This window comes from Passer montanus, unplaced genomic scaffold (genome assembly GCF_014805655.1).
Source record: "Passer montanus isolate IOZ18808 unplaced genomic scaffold, ASM1480565v1 scaffold1, whole genome shotgun sequence".
Lineage (NCBI taxonomy): Eukaryota > Metazoa > Chordata > Aves > Passeriformes > Passeridae > Passer > Passer montanus.
The window spans coordinates 17,882,568-17,896,749 of NW_024356504.1; the positions used below are offsets into that span (position 1 = coordinate 17,882,568).

Here is a 14,182-nt window from a genome sequence, read left to right on the forward strand (position 1 = left end):
AAATCTTTAGCCTGAAAAATAAATAAATTGGAACTAGTACTTCAATCAGTCCCTCATGCACTTTGGGGAGCTGCACCAATACTATTAGTATTAATCAGTGTGACAATCTCAAGCTACACTTTGCCAACCTTGTTGCAGAGAAACAGTCAAAAATTCAGAACCTGTGTTTTGTGAAGCCAGATCTGGGGATCCTGCAGAAGGCTCACACCCTTCCTGATTCTCACGGAAGAATAAATATCACAGACCAAGGTCCTGGGCAGAGGGATGGATTAAACATGCTCTAGTTTTGTGTGTGTAAATGACATTTCCAAGGTAAAATGGCATTTCCACCCTTCCCTTCAAAATAGATATTTAAGAACAGGGTGAAAATGGGAACTGGGAGGCTGGCTCCTCGTGCCTCTGACACAAAGCTGCAGCAGCTGATGAGATGGATTTCCCATGTGCTCCCCACTGCTGTGCAGGTGTCAATACCCCAACCCGTGTGGCGGAAGGGGCAGGGTGTGTCCGCAGCCCTGGTGATCACAGGGAGGGCTGTGCCCGCCTAGTGAGGGCTGTGCTCACCCAGAGAGGGCTGTGCTCACCCAGAGAGGGCTGTGCACCCAGTGAGGGCTGTGCCCATCCAGTGAGAGCTGTGCCCACCAGTGAGAGCTGTGCCCATCCAGTGAGGGCTGTGCCCAGCCGCCAGCCCCATCAAAACCTCACACTCACAGAAGCCAAACGCAGCAGCACTCCAGGGCACACACTGCTGCTTGGAAGGGCAGGAGGCCACTTTCAGCCTATGTAGGACATCAGGGCACAGAAACCCTGGACAAACTTTTAGTCAAATTTCCCTTGATCGAAACCATTTTGCCGGTGTGACGCAAGTCACCAACAGGGCGACTAGAGGGTGCTACAACATATATGGGCCTCAGATTCCATCCGCTGGCACTTAGGAATTCATGGCATAAATTAACTGTTCAGCTCTGTGATGATGCTGATTTGCTTCACTTGGCATAAGCAGATATTTTGCTACAAGAGAAATGATACTTTCTGAGACCTGTCATCCTTGGGTTTTCAAATCCACTGGCATGTTTAATAGCAAAAAATATGAAAGACAAAAATAGTCTTGTGCAGATAAAGACCTCCGTGTCACAAATGACAATTCAGTTTAATTAAGCCAACTCACATATATTATATTCTACCATAAAAGTTAATATCAGCTAAAAATTCCCATCAAATGCAAATTTTCTTTAGTGATTTATTTATGCAATTGTGAGACAGAGAAAGCACACAAAGCAGTGGGAGCTGCAGGCTGAAGTAAACAGTGCTGTCAGAATATGCAAAACAAGGGAAGAACACAAAAAAAAAGAGAGGGAGAAGGAAGGGACAAACATTCTCTGGCTGGAAAGTTATTGAGTGTTGGGAGCCAAAGGGGAGTGGAAAGCTTGGAAAGGAATTTCTACATGTAACCTACAGACTCTACCCTATTTCCACGCCCAGCATCTCTCCCATTTAGCTAACAAATGAAAAATCTTTTTGTGGGTAGGCATAGGGTTAGATTTGTGGTTTTAAAGGTCATTGCCTAAAAGCAGCCCCACACCAGGCAGAAAGGAGCTTTGCAGTTGGTCGGCTTCGGCGGATCCCACACTTTGAGGAGCGCTGGCAGTGAGGTAATCCCTTAGGAATGTGTGTGCGGTTGGATGGCTGTGAAAAGAGAGCGGTCAGCTACCAAAGCTCTGTGCTGAATATTCACGTCACACACACACAATCATTTTTCTTGTTAAGTATTGAGAAGAATGGGAACATTATAAATGCAGTATCTTCTCTGGTTACAAGTTTAGCCGCTTTAAAAAGATCTCAGCCCCTGCTCCTCCACTCCACCAGCTGTGCTCCACCTCCATTCCCAAACCTAATCTGCACACACTGAACTTTATAAGACATAAAAAAATCGGGGGGAAAATTAAATACAACTGAACAAAAGCTGAACAGCAAGAAGTGTAAAAGGTGATGATGCAGAAAATTGTTAAAAGCGTTTCAAGGTCACTTGTCTATCTAAAAATTACTCTTTATTGAACATATGGGGTTCCATGCCACATGACTGGGTTATATCCATATCCATATTCAAAGCAAGTGCTTTCCTGTCTACATGTTGAGGAGTCATTTTAGCCAACAACAGATGAGTTTGCTTTGACAAGGCCGAGTAGTATTGATAGTGCTGGTTGTTGACAATATCTTTATTTGCTAGAGGCACGTAGCAATTTGTTGCAGGGAGACAGAGTAAATGTTGATCAGGCATCCCAGCTCAAAATCAAGACCATCATGGAAAGTTTCCCACTTATTTTTGTGAGTTTTTTATCAAACCCTAAGCAGGAAAAAATGCAATATAATGCTTTCAGTTGCTTTTCTGATCATTTGCCAATAAGGCTAGACAGATAATCTTCCCTTTTATCTTTTTTTTTCCCTTCTTTTTTTCCTGTTTCAAATGGGCCTGCATTGGCATTTATCTGTCCATTTTCATATGTACTTGGTCACCCTCTGCTTAATTCAGGGGGCTAGGCCTCACAGTTTGCCTGCACAGAAACAAGATAACAGCTCATCACAGAAGTAATTTTCAAATTAATGCTATCTACAAAAAAGTGAGAATTAGACCAATCACATGCCTCATTTGAAAATAATATTTTCTCTGTTTTCTAAAAAAAAGTTCCAGATACTTGAACTCACAGGACTAGATTAAGTTTCTAGGTCAGTAAACTCCTGATTATGAGATTATTAGCTTGAATGGCACATTTAAACACCAATCTTTTTTCTTGCAGGAAACAAACAGTTTAAGCATGCAATTCTTGACCTACTCTAGTACCTTTAAACTTACTATTTAACAAAACGAAAGAAAAAAGGGTGGTGAAAAGTTGCCAATCCACTTCAAAGCTTCTTCTATATTTGTGGGTAAGCTAAGTCCAAAAAGGATTAATGAATGTACTCAGACGAAAACTCACTGGGAACAAACTTTCTAGAACTAAGCAGTGAAAGCATCAAACAGATGCTCCATACCAGGGGCCAGAATGCACATTTACTTCAAATGTATTACAAATGTTAGCCTTCAACTTCTAAGTATGCACACAGAAATATCTTTACAGCTGTAACTGATTTCAGCAGAGGTCTTCAACAACGTGGCACTGGGGAGGATGCTGGATGGTGTCTGGTACTGTTTATTTCCAGCTGAGGATTGCCCCACAGTATAACTCCTCTCCCTCAGGAGACACTAAGTCTCCACAGACACTAAATGACCAAGCCTTAAAATCCAGCTGTTTCCATTAGCTGAAAGCCCTCAGCTTTACCAGTGGGAAAACTGAGATACAGTGCTCCCAAGGGACCCTAAGGTACAATTCCCTTGTCTGCTGAGGAATTTAAGGCCCCTAAGAGACCATATCTTAACACTATCCCCAAGCATCTCACAACAGGATGTGAAATGCCCACTTCATACAAGAAGGACCACTTTTTCACAGTCTAATTAATGAAGTTCATTAACTCACACAGACAAAGGGTGTTTTCTGGGTTTCTATCTCTACCACCATGACTACAGCAAAGTCTGCTCATGATTCACTTCCAGAATGGTTGTCCCCACTGGAATTTCTGCAAACAGTGCATCTCCCATGCAACGTATCCAGGAAGCTGAATGTCTGCATGAAATTATTTCCATAATTTTGAAACTGTCCCAGTTCCACATGTTTGGAAGGAGAGAACCAGGGGCAATGGTTAAAAAAATTACACTACTAAAAAGTTATTTTCCTTTCAACTGTTGTATCAAGTTCATTAATACCTTCTGCTGTTGGTGAAATGATCCCCCATTAACATTTCAATTTATTATTGCTGCTCCATTAATGAGACCACAAGAAATGGAAATGAGGCCTATAAATATGCCGAGAGTTAAAGTCACGAATCGGAACAGCGTGCGCACTTTATGAGGAATGTTTTGGTACCACTGGCATTCAAAACACCATGGAAGGATGGCTCTGTCTCACGAGCATCTGGCTTAACAAACAACATCCCAAAAGGTCGAAACAGAAAACCACAATTCCTGAGACTACAGGTTAAAGTATCAGCAGAGTCAAATCAGTCTTAACCCCAGCTGCTGAGCTCCATGCGGTTCATTGTCAAAATGCTTTCTCAGCGAAGGCCACTGGGACTGTTAAACTTCAACAAGCAAATTTTGCAGGAGGAAGGACTTGTCTCCATGTCCTTTGTTTAAAGAAACCCCTTTATTTAAGGTTAAATATCTGCTTACTGGCACCACATCCAGTACTGGGGGATATTGATCTCTTGATAGTGCACCACATCTTCCAGGAAAATGGGCAGGCTACAAATAAGAGAATTCCAATCTTGGGAACCACATTAGGATTCATTTGAGAAATAAATTTATTGCCAGGTAGCCTTTTAGATCCATCAGCCTCCCACAGTTCCTCTGTTGATATTTTCTCCAACAAACAGTGAATATCCTCCGTGGGTCAAGAAACATCCTTATGCAAATGGCATTACTGCAACTTGCATTTTCAATTATTAATATTCCACTTCCCATCTTACAATTGTTTTCAGAAAGGAGGAAAGCAGAAGCTCATTCCCCTGGGAACAAAAACACAAATTGCGATACCTTACTGAGTTAGGAAAGGGATGCCATATCATGCTAGCAACATTTCTGTTTCTGCATTTCATTTCTCACTACTGATTAAAAATTATCAATTCTACCCCATTTTTTAAGCCTAGCTGACAGCACTAGGCTTATGCTAAATGAAATGTGTAGCGCTATCACTAGCACTATTATCTTGGAAGGAACAAATTTATAATTATTACGTTATTTTTTCTGATTTATTTTCCAGGAATCTCAGATTTCATGACAGGGACTGGCTTTGCTCTGAGGTCCTGCAATGTCAGTGAGAAGAGAACACTGCAGTCCGTGCTGCTTTTAAGCATTAACAGAATAAATGGTCTAAATTAGCCAGTTTGCCACGGCAGCAATAGTAGGTAAAAAAAAAAACCCAGATACCTTCAGTAAGATGAAAGAAAACAAAAACATGAAAAACAAACTATTTAATGAGAGCACAGGCTATTTCAATAAATCTAGCTATTTGATAAGCAGACTGCCACTGTCAGCCTTTTATCATCTGTGAAAATGCATGATGGATCTTTTCTGTTTGCTTGCAATTTCAGACCTTCCCCTTCTGATCAACATCAGCATTTTGCTCCAGTGCCTCTAAGAACATGGGTTGCTAGCAACCAGCCAGATTCCACCTTTCAGGAAGACTGACAACACAGGCATGGCTCAGTGCTGTGTACATATGGCACACAGACTGGGTAGTTCAAGGCTGTTCAAGTTCAACTTTTCTGAGTTTGCCTAAAGGGAATGAAAACGGCTCCTGCTGAGAATGCATGCACCTAAAGCTGTAACAAACATTTAATTTTAGCTTCTCTGAAACAGAATTACTCTGTGCATTCTGCACTACCAGTTCCTACTGCTGCTGCTCAGATGAGGTGTGTTTGGCGGGTTATTAAATCCCATATTAATGATCATCCTCCCCCAAAATGCTGAAATATAGGGTCCTGAGTGTGTTTCGGTCTTACTTTTCCACACTTCTTTCAATTCTTCCACAATAAGCAGATAAAGTCATTATTTGGATGAAAAAGACTTCAGGCCAATACAGACTCACAATACTTTATCTAGCTTTGTGATTCAATGACACATTTTACCTTCTATGTAAAATAAAACTTGCTCAAAGGAAAAAAAAAGCTAGAAAATAATTTTAAATGTACAGCAAGTTCTAGGGAAAATGCTGAAACAGCTACATCCTGTATGCACTGTTTGTTTGTGCTGAACCAGTTTGCAGGAGAGAAAGGCTCAGATAGGATTTTTAAACTAGGCTGGTGAAAAATGTTTCACCCTTCAACAGAGTTGATTTGAAAGGATTATTTCTCTGCTACACTCTGAGAGAGCAATGCTGCCAAATGTCATGAATCTAAAATGCTTTATCTAAATCATAAGGTACCGCCTGAAATCATGTGTACTTTACATACCATGCAGCCTCTTTCTGTCCTTTTGCTGAAGTTTAGGTATAAAGCTCAGAGGCACTACTGAAACTACACCAGCAAACTCTATGGAGGTTGAAAGTGCTTGAACTGGAGCAAAGCAGAAGTAACTCCATCAAAGTCAGCTCTTTAGTGCTGACATTTATCTCATTTATGCTGGCTAAGGATCCAACTCTACTATCTAGAGATTGAAAGATGCTAAAAAAAGGGACTATTTATATATGCTCTACCAAATATAAAACATGTGAGTGAAACGTAGGCAGAGATTCATCTCACCCTACTTTATTCACCTGAGCTAAGCTAGGCTGCAAGGCCTTGGCATGTCAGCAGGAGGAGATCACAGTCCCAAAGGTCACCTCTTGTCACCCATGGGGTAGGCCTTTCTGGTGAGCCACCCTTGGGAGATGCTCATCTCCTTCCTCCACTACACAACAAAACTGGGTAATGACAGACTGTCCCAATCAGTTGTAAAAAAAAATCTGATAGCTATGTGAAATACTGATCCTCCCTTTTTTCTCCCCCAATATTTTTGTGTCAGCATAAATCCACTGACTTCTGCAAGGTTATTCACACTCAAATCCATCCAGTCATAATACTGTCCATAAAGCCTTGTTCACCTGGACTGAAAGCTGCTGAGGATGCTGATTTCAGTTGTCCTAACTTCTCTAGAAAAGGTGCCCAAAATGCAAGAGACTCACAGATCATCCTTTATGTAAGGCCTTTCATTATTTTCATCCACGTTTTACCTCAACAAGAAATTTGGTTTGACACTGGACAACTCTACCAAAAAACCCTGAGAAATATAAAATACTGTAACAGCCCCTCACCACAGGATGAATTGTCCTGGATATGAAGCAAAACTAGATATTGTTCACACTTCACTGCATCACTTACGGTGAATTTTGCTGAAGGTTTTGAGAGTTAATAAGTTGCCTGCTTCTCTTTCAGTGTTCAACAGTGTCAAGTCTGTATAGAGAGAGGTACAGAAACAGTATCTGATCTAAAGCTAGAAACTAAAGAGCTTATTTCCCCTCATCTGGTGAATAATTCAGTAAGCCTCTTAGGCATGTGGCACAAACCACAATAAGGACAGTATAACCCCTCCTAGAATTGAAGGATCAGGAATAAAGTAAGAAACAAGAGGTAAACGAGTTGTTAGAGTATGCTTGGGGAGCACTTTAATCAAAGGTGCTGGGTCATCATTGGGTAGGTCCTTCAGCAGACACCACAGCACTCTCTTTGTACAGGGAACAGCCTGGGACTGTGCCCAGGCTTGACTCAGCTGGGGCTAATTCCACCTTTGAGCACCTCTCTCTTCCCCATCTGCAAAATAGTGATAACTCCTTATGAATAAAAATCAGTATATGGGAGCTAAGCCTTATCCTTCATGTCTTCAGGCAGGCAGCACCCTGGGGAAATCAGTGTGGGATTTTCCAGGCAAAAGGTTAGAGGACAGAGCCCAAAGCTGTGGGACAAAGCCTGCAAAAGGAGGAAGGGGTAACCCAAGTACCCTGCCCTTCACATATCTCCTGAGTGGTGCAAAGTATTTCCCCAAGTTTGTTGTTGCAAAGCAAAGCTGAGAGATATTGCTCCTCTACAGAGACATTTCATCAGAGGACATCAAAACAAGTTTTGCCTTTGTTTTGCCCTTCACAAGTTAAAAAGGCATCTCCCAGATAAACAGATTCCCTTCTTACTTCATTGTCTCCAAGCATGCTGCTTCACCTGGAGCCAGCCTTTGCAGCAGCTACCATTTTGCTCCAATACGGTAAACATCCTTTCTTCCCTTCCCCCTCCTCTCCCCTTTCCTACCTGAGGAATTCAGCTGGTTGCAGAAAAACTTGAGAAGAGAAAAATGGAATAAAATGTTTGCTTCTATGGCCCAGAACTAAGAACTGGGAAAAAAAAGTGAAACCTTATGCCTTGTCCCCAGTGGCTCAGGGACTTGGAGCCAAATCAGGCCATGAAAACAGAATATTGCTCTTTGTTTACTAAAAATAAATAAATAAATGACTACTCACTCCTGCCCTTTGGGATATGTTTTCTAAGGAGGAAGAAATTCCCTGTGGAGTTTATTATGTGTAGAAGGGATGTGTGCCTCCCAGGGAAAAGCAGTGGGGGTAGTTTTTCCCTTGGTGATTTCTTTCCTGCCTTTATATCACTTTTTTATTAATTTTTCCAAGTCTCACTCCCCTCCCTTCTGCAATAAGTGAAGCCACACAAAGGAACATGCAGGTAATTCAGCCACTCAAAACTACACAGCATCTCCTTTCCTATATAAACAATCAGTGTGTGGCCTGGGTTTCATTTGCAACTGTAAATGAAACAGGCCTACAACTGTGTTCATAATCCTCCTTAATTGAATTTCTGTGACAAAACCCAGACAAAATTATTACCCTCAAGTTAACAGTTTGTGCGAAGTAGCCAAGGGTTCCTGGGAAGCTTTAAAACAAATGCAGGACAAAACTGGATCCCACAAAGCAGCTATTTGGTGTTGGTACCATTTGTTTGAAGCGGGGGAGGTTTCCCTGAGGAACAAGGTCATTTTAATATGAAGGACAGGCCAGGAATTCAACACAGGCCAAAATAAAAAGTGAGAATTAAATAAGCAGTGGATGAGCTTGGATGTAAACCAGCACATGCTGTTCACACCACAGCTACTGGAAGGAGGTCTTGGGCTGTCCTGGCTGTTTGAAGGACAGCATCCTTCACAACTTGGTGTGGCTTATGGGACAGTTTCACAAATCCAGAAGGACTTTAAGCAACTGTTAGGTTTGTGTTGAAGTTCACACCCCATTGAAGGGGTATCTCCTTTTAAAGTTTGCATGTAATAATTTCCTTCAACTAGATCATCAGTTCTGTGGTAAACATGCAGTGTCTTAGTAATGATGTCAGACTGCTGGTAAAATATCTAAACTTACTTTTAAAATGTGAGAACCACTGCTAAATGAAAGCAGTGCTGCAAAAAGGGCACTGTCCTGCAGGGCACTCCCACAGTTTGCACAAGAAAAGAATTAAAGCCTTTCCTGTTACCCAAATTTAGTGTTTGTTTTTCTTTAGATGATACAGATGTTTTCTTGACAAATTGGGCAAAGTTGATGGGAACAGAGACGTCTGTTTGCAACAGCTAATTTTGTGTGTCATTGCCATGTACTTGGATAAACATTCTATATTTTACCCCAAAGTACCATGTTTAAGTCATTTCTGTATCAACTGGTAACTAAAGCAAACTAGCAAAGCTATTAAGGATCAAAGCAGGCTCTCTGTGCTTCAGTTTACAGAGTTGATCAGAGCAGGGAAAACCATGTCATCCCAAGGCAGTGCCTGCCTGGGTTACTGCCCCACATGCTCATAGAAGTTAATATCCTTTGCATTTTAAGCAGAAGGCAAAGCTACAAGGGAATGGGGAAGGCTGAGGTAATGGAAATAGAAATCCTGCAATTCCTCAGTATTCGCCCATGTCTTGTGTGTTACCCAGCCCTCTTTGCAGGCAGAGTTGATGGAAATTCAGGGGTAGAGGAGGCTGGTGGGACCTCATGTTAAAATTTCTTCCAAGTAAAATATTGCTATAGGTGATTAAATGAGCATTCCTGTTCAGACACAGGCAGGCAGAGACGAGAATTCATTTCCACAGACCTCTGTGCCACTGCAGGATAGTGGGTCTCTGTCCCCACCCTCACTTGCAAGGCACAGCTGACATAATGAGGGATCTCAGAAGAGTTTCCAGGAGATGTGTCCATTCCCTGAGATTCAGAATGGTAACTATCAGGTGCTACTGCTTTCTTCAGTGCCTCTGCTGTGCCAAACATTTCAGCAATTGCATTAATACCTGGCTTTGAGAGATTGCTCATTAGCCCTTGGGTCCTGTGCCACTTTAAGCAACCTTTTCAGAACAACTTTTTTATAGTTTGCATGCTCTGTTTTTCCTCAGGCCACAAGTTAAATACACTGAACAACACTAGAGAAAGAAATAAACACTGAGTCAGAAACAAAAAGATGCATACGCACACCCTAATATCCCCCCCCAACACACACACACAATCAGGGCCAGAGATCAATGTTTTCAGGAAAAGGCATGAGGGAACAAATTATCACAGTGCTTTGTCAGTGGTAGCAAAGGAAAGAAAAAGAACATTCAAAAGGGTGATGAAATGTTTCAAAAAAAAGCAATATATTTTTATGTACTTGTAAAATCCATTGGCAATGACTTTTCTGGTTAATTGGTTCCATCTTATTAAGCTAAAAATGTATTTGTAAAATCCAGACATATTCAAGCATAAGTCCAATTTCTTCACCAAAAGCCAATACACCATTTCAAAAAAGAAAATTCAGCAATATGAACTATTTTCCATTAGCTTGAAATCACAGCACTCATATTGGGAAGAGAAATGGATAGAGTGCTTGACTTCTCTAAAATGCACTTTGGAAAAATCACATAACTCATTTACCCCAAAACTGCTGTCCTCTTTCTCCCTGGCCCTGTGAAAATGGATGAATATTTTGGACCAACTGTGCAATGATTTATAAACTAACATTCTGCTATCTTTCCTTGCACTTGTCATGTTCGACTTCTTCCCCTTTATTAAACCACTCTTCTTCCCATTAAATAGTCCCTCTGTCTCACTTGCCAAAGAACTGCCAATGGGCCCCTGATTTTACAGAAGAATAGACTCAGCTTTACCAATGGAAAAGGGCCTCTGATGTACCATGGACACAGCACAGTGAAGCATGGTAATTTGCCTGTGTTAATGATGCTACTTCACAATGATCAGGAAAACAAAAATCTCTAATAGCTAAATGACACCCAGTCCTTCTGCAGCCTGTTTAATTCAAAATCAGTGGGAGCAAAACCCAATATCCTTTAGGAGATGAGCTAAAAGTGGTTGCAGTGTTTCTTTTCTTTACCTCCAAATTCCTGATTGGCATTGAATCACTAAAATGGGTGAAGGACAAAAAAACCCCAAACCAAGTGTTTCAAAATGTTTTAGCCGCTCAAAAGCAAGTGGAGAAAAATTAATGAACATTTATGTAAATATTTTTGGACATACTTTACACTGGCATGATTTTGTGCAATATATGCCATAAAGCAGGACTAAAGTATAATTCATAATTTTCTCTTTTTTAGGTGAAAAGAGGAAGCCATTTCTGTGGGAAGGACAGAGCAGCAATCTGCATGTGCCATTGCTTAATTCTGAAGATGCTCCAGCTCCACAAAGCTCTGAGCTCTTGGGTGCTAAATTAACTCCAAGAAATGTCTTCAGCCACAGATCTCATCAGAAAGCTTCTATGAGCTGAGTTCCCTAGGCTGCCCAGCTGGGCAAAGCACTGATTGCTTTGGCCAGACCAAAAGTCATTGCTCCAGAAGTCAATCTTCAAATACAGCACATTAAGCTACTCCTCAGAGAAACTCTGCTCTCATCTTTGGCCAAACACAGGCAGAACAGCACCAGCTTTGATGACATTATTTGGAGGGCACAAGAAGGGAACCAGGGATCATAAACAATCGTATGTTGCATGTTTGGTAATCCTTTGGCACCATTGAAAGGTTGGAGAACAGACTCAAACACAGGTTTATGAAAAAAAAGATGAACAATATTTACAATATTACTCATATAAGTTTCCAAGGACAGAGGAGGTGATTTGTCATCCAGTTGCAGTTCTGTAGATTTTGTAGCTGTCTGATTGGCACACTCCACACGTTTCTTATCCAAAACATTCTGGTACAACTGTGCAAAACAGGAGCAGGACTTGAATTCAAGAGTGGCTGAGAATATAGGACCAAGCCATTTCAATTTCATCTCCATTTCATTTCACAGACTCCCACGGAATCACTTAGGTTGAAAAAGACCTCTAAGATCCCAAGTCCAACCTCTGAGTGACCTCCAACTTGTCAACCAGACAATGGCACTTAGGGCCACATCCAGTCATTTCTTGAAGACCTTCAGAGATGGTGACTCCACCACCTCTGTGGGCAGCCCCTTTCAGTGCAATCCTTGTCCAGGCATTTTCCAATCCATGATGTTCATTACTTAATAAACCCTGAGGTAAGACCCTATCCCCATTAAGATACAGCTTTTACTGTAGAATGCTTAGGGTGTTGTTTGGATAGAAGCAGGGGGTGGGGGAAGTAAGATTATTTAGTGTAGAGCTCTACACTTGATTCTCCTGTGCTTACCACAGGAAAAGTTTGTCAATGCAGGTTGAAAATAAGCACCTGAAGACTCTCTAAATACCTGTTTATTCAATCTGGAGTAGCGCTCAAGGGGAGTACTAAAATCTTCAAGACAAATGCCACACACCGCATATTAAAAGTTCCCCAAAATGTTATATTATTAATTATTTTTTACTAACATGCCTGCTTCAACTAAAAGACATGCTCTAAAAATCCCACAAGATGGGTATTTCAATAGCTGGCTGAATGTTTGATTTCCAGAAAATGTGTCTATAGCACTAGCAACCAGACCTTGGGATGGATATAAGCAAAGGAGCAGTGACGTGCCTTAAACACCAAATGATTTACTTTAATTTTAAATAGTAATATTTTCTGAATGAAGAGTTTTGATATCTTTCATCTTGTGTTTTGCAGACTTTGCCAAGTTGAGACCATAATACTTATAAGCAATTTATCAGCAAAACCATGGCTGGCTCTACAGAGGCCTGATATTGAGCTGCCTAGGCAATCCCACTGTGAAGTCAAGGGGCCAAGGAAAGACTCCCAGCTGTGGCCCAGCAGAAGGCTTCTCTGTCACAGCAGAGGTCACAGTTGAGACAGCTATGATACACCAAGTATCATCATACAATTTCAGAGGGCTTTAAGCATTCATCCAAACACAGTAACATTGCATCACTTCAGAAGGCTGCAAGCATCTACTCCTTGTTCTTTAGCCCAGCCTTTTATACCCCTCAAGTTGATGCATTGACCCATGTGCCCTCTGTTCCCTTTGGTGGCTGGTCAGTGCCCCTGGGCACTCCATGGCTCATTGCTGTCAGTGCTGTTCACCTGCTTTTCACAGCTGCACCCACTGGGGATGAGGCTCAGCCACAGCCCCACTCCCATCACCACAAACTGCACCTACACTTCTCCAGTGGGGCATTCAATCTCCCAACCAGGCCTTGCTCAAAGCTGCTTGGCAGTGTGCAAAAGGCATGGTATCTTCCAGGGGCTGAAAGCGATACAAACCTCACCCCTGGGGCAAAATTCACACCTCCAGCAGAACTAGCAGAGATGCTCCTTCAGATGGGCCAGGGCAGGAAACCAGAACAGCTCCCACTGCTAGCAATGAACACCATCCCCTCTTCCTGCCAGCAGAGCACAGTACCACGCCCACCTTTGGGGCAGCAGAAGCCCTGCAAGCAAAGCCAGAGGCAGGGACTGAGCAGGCTCACAGGCCACAGCCACCTTGTAGTGTGGGCAGGGACATCCCTGTGCTGCAAAGCCTTGGGTCCCTCCGTGATCACATCAAGAGAAGCTGCAGATCATCCCTCCTGTGCCCTTACCTAAAGCAACAGCAACACAATAAAAAGCCATGTGAGCAGGAAGGCTGGAGGAGCTCACAAGCAAAGTTTCTTTCTTGGTATCTCTCTCGATATCAAACTGCTCATGTGAACAGTACTGCTCATCTGTGGGGTTGCCAACACCTGGAGATGGTGCAAAGTTCTTGTCATAGCAACTTAAGTATTATCCATGATTGTCCCTCTAGATTTTGCAAGATGAGTGCACAGGCAAAATCATTATATCCATTAATTTTAAAGTAGTGATACCTCTTTTGCTTGCTACTTGCCAGGCAAGCAAAAGAGGCATTTAATAGCTGCACACCAAGGTGTGCAGCTATTAAATGCCAACCAAAGTTCCTATCACCCTTTTTTGTTCTTCACCTTCCTTTCACTGCGCATTTTCCTCAAGATCTCTCTTCCTTGATTTTCTTGAGGAAAAATGGCCTCCTTTATTGATTAAATTACAAATTCCAATGCCGGATGATTGAGTTATATGATAACACCTGATGAAAGACAATTGAAATAAATGGAAAAATTAGCACTCTCTTTATTACAAAAGGTTTGGATGTTGAGTGGCTGACTGAATTAAATGGAGATTGAGCATATCTGAGAGAATTGATTAGGAAAAACAATG

At 41.8% G+C, this 14,182-nt stretch overlaps 1 protein-coding gene across 5 annotated transcripts in view; it reads right to left on the bottom strand.

Annotated features, from left to right (window-relative positions):
• Window positions 1-14,182, bottom strand: part of SEMA5B (semaphorin 5B) — a 269,780-nt gene that overhangs the window by 169,765 nt on the left and 85,833 nt on the right. The gene's annotated exons all lie outside the window — the stretch shown is intronic.